The sequence below is a fragment of the Limulus polyphemus genome, unplaced genomic scaffold, assembly GCF_000517525.1.
Source record: "Limulus polyphemus unplaced genomic scaffold, Limulus_polyphemus-2.1.2 Scaffold2640, whole genome shotgun sequence".
Taxonomy (NCBI): Eukaryota; Metazoa; Arthropoda; class Merostomata; order Xiphosura; family Limulidae; genus Limulus; species Limulus polyphemus.
This window is the reverse complement of record NW_013668250.1, coordinates 107,348-110,668: the sequence shown is the minus strand read 5'-3', so window position 1 is coordinate 110,668 and position 3,321 is coordinate 107,348. Positions and strand designations below refer to the sequence as shown.

At 32.9% G+C, this 3,321-nt stretch overlaps 1 long non-coding RNA gene across 2 annotated transcripts in view; it reads left to right on the top strand.

The window, feature by feature from the left end:
* Positions 1–1,820, top strand: part of LOC106467510 — a 6,625-nt gene extending 4,805 nt beyond the window's left edge. For both annotated transcript variants that reach the window (XR_001291335.2, XR_002612438.1), the window contains exons 3-4: positions 620–702; positions 1,563–1,820. This is a non-coding gene — a long non-coding RNA (uncharacterized LOC106467510). The remainder of the gene's footprint in view (positions 1–619; positions 703–1,562) is intronic.
* The last annotated feature ends 1,501 nt before the right edge of the window (positions 1,821–3,321 follow it).

Genomic DNA, 3,321 nt, shown 5'->3' with positions numbered 1-3,321 from the left:
CCCCCCCCTGTTTTGAAGTGAAAGATAACTAGTCCACCTTACTCATCACAAATTCTTGGACTACTCTTGTCTTGCCAAATAGTATTTAACCTTCACTCACAATGCATCCATGGCCCGAAGTGCAGGGTGTACTTTTCTCATTTTTTGCAGTAAAGGTATGAAAACCACAGACACTTGGCTATACAATCCAGCAAGCTCACCATTTGGCTGTGCTTGACCCTGACATGGAATGTATTTTTAACCATATAGAGTTCAGTAATATGGGTTTCTAAGTTACTGACAATCTCATTTTTTTTTTTTTCTATTCATTTTAACCTATGAAAAAATTCAAAGTAAAATGTATTTCACAATTTTATGGCAAACTACAGTAAAGCTATATTAGTGTAACTAAAAATGCATAACATTGGATAGATTGTTTGTGTCTCTTAGGAAATGTCCACGAGTCTTAAATATTATGTTGTAGCTTTTTTTTGTCATAACTTAGCTCTCTTTAAATATTTTAGATTTCAAGTAACTTCTTTTAAAGTAATACAGTAATGTGTTACTATGGTAATAGAGCTACTTGGATCTAGTTATTTTCTTATGTAAAACCTTTTAAAATAAAAGTTACATTTTACAGTGGCGTAAAAAACGTATGAGGAGGTTGAAGCGCAAGAGGAGGAAGATGAGGGAAAGGTCCAAGTAAACATTGTAATCCTCAATGTATGTCAACTTTATTTTTTCTCCTATCCTTGTATCATTTATGATATTTCACAAACCTTCCTAACATTTTACTTATTTAGCTGTTTAAAAATGAAGGTTTTCTCCCCCCAGTACACCTAACAATAAGATGTGCCAATACCTCAAAATCTAACATTTTACTTAAACTTTAACAATGAATAATTTCACTGAATCTATGCCACAGTGTATGGCACACATCCTCTTGAAAACTATGGTAATGTTTTAATATATATATTAGGTCTTTAATTGGAAAAATGTTCGTTTCACTATTTCTTACACTAAGGTACTGCATTCATTTGCAAGCTATTTGTATTATTTGGGAGAATTCTTAGATGTTTCATTTGTAATAAAGTATAGTTTACAAATATGAAAGTATGTCCCAATATATTTTTGCAGAGCCAATGTAATTTACAAACTTTAAATATTAGGCAGTTCCTGTGAATCCTTGACATAGGTTTATTTCCAAATAATAAAAGGTGGGACCTTGTAATAATTTAATTACCATTTCTGGTAATAGCCCTGAAACTTGTATAACAATTCTGGATGTTTGAAACTCCTAGTGTGCATGTTAAGAGTTAGGTATGAAAGTAGTTGTTTTTGTAACTGAAAGCTTTTATTGTGTACACTATTCTTAACTGCTTACAAGCAAAGTTAGAGATGATTTATCTACTTTGCCCCTTGCCTTAGTATTTGCTACCACCACTAATCTCGTAATGTATCTAATGAGGTAACTTTATATTGATATTTGGTGTTATTTGTACACATAAACATGTATACTGTAATTTTGAAGTAACAAAGTTTATAAGTTTTATAAAATTCTTTTTCATGTCTTACATATCTAGAAATCTTAAGATCAGGAAGATTGAAGGGAAAAAGAAGAATTTGTGAAAGAAATGACGACCACTTGTGGTTCTGAAGAAGTTTACAAGCACAGATGTTTCTAGATTAGAAACCTGTGATCTTCAGCTTCAATCAGCAAGCTTTTTGTAATGCTGAAAAAGGCTTTTATTTTCATTGTATATTAAACTTGTTTTTACAGTTTTTTTAAGCTGGAAAGATAACTGTTTGTGATACAATAAACTGACCTCCAAACATTTTTATTTGTGTGGATGGGTCTTGACACCAATTTGTTGTTGAAATTACACACACCTATAATGTGAAATTCAATTATACAAAATCATAAGCTATTTAGGAACTATAGAAAGAGTTATTATCATTTTAAACTTGACAATTATAACTCAACTGAAACTAGATACATCTGGGGTGTTTTAGTAATCCTGTTTTAATGAGAGAAAGTAATGATAATTTACTGTGGCATATATTAAAACTCACTTTTATATTACACATTTATAAGATACAGGATAATTTATCGAAAAAAAATCACCCTTAAATTTTGTTTTAAACTGGCTCCAAAGCTATTGTAGTATTTAACACATGCAAAAATTAAAGCTTGGAGGCTTGTGTTTTGTTCTAAACAGAGCATTAATATGAAGAGTTGATTCCAACAACAAAATGTGATCTCTATATTATATTTTGAAATCCTTGTCTGTAATATTGAGTGAATAATTTGGTGAAATGGCCAGGTGGTTAGGGTGCGGGCTCGAATCCACGTCACACCAAACATGCTCGCCCTTTCAGCCATGGGGACGTTATAATGTGACAGTCAATCGCACTATTCGTTGGTAAAAGAAGAAGCCCAAGAATTAGCGGTGGGTGGTGATGACTAGCTGCCTTCCCCCTTGTCTTAAACTGCTAAATTAGGGACGGCTAGCACAGATAGCCCTCGTGTAGCTTTGCGCGAAATTATTATTTGTTCGACTACAAATTATGTGTAATAATCTAACTCACTGAACAGTTTGACAGAGTTATAGGTTTGAAAAATGCTATGTCTGCCTTTTTCTTTCGTGGTTTTAAGCGTGAAAAAATTATACCAACTCCAATCCGGCAAATGGCGTTCAATGTGTAACTATGGCAATACAAGATAGGACATGGGCAGGCTGCTTCAGGTCTGATGTCGCTGTTGAGTTTGCTGGATCGTACCTAAAATTATCGGATTTGAGGCTTGATAATCAAGCAGAACGACAGACGAATATCGTTTCGTCGAGATAAGTAATTTATTAATATGTTTGATACCAGCCCAAAGTAAAATGAGAAATTAATAAAATATTCCAGTAAATAAACAAGTGGATATCACACTTCCAAAATGATCTATGTAGACATATAGTAAAGAGGACTTGGATTTCTACTTGTTATGGTGGGATTTCATTAGACCTTGTATACTTTTCAATTTTTTCCATCAGTGTAGCTTGGAGATCTGGTGACGTTATTTTTAGGAAGCAATGAGGAAAATTTTCAACTAAGCTTGATAACCATAAACACGTTTCATGATGTAAGCACGCATTTATATAAGAAGTAGCCTATCTCTCACTGTTACGAGGTAACTCGTGGCGTGGTTATTTATTTGAAACTTTGGGAAAGTTGAAGCGGGATATCCTTTTTTCATTATTGTGGAAAATTCCAAACTCATCTTCTAGTATAAAATAACATGTTCTCGGAAATTTTGAGAATTCGTCAATCATTGCAGGAAATATTTTAACTAAA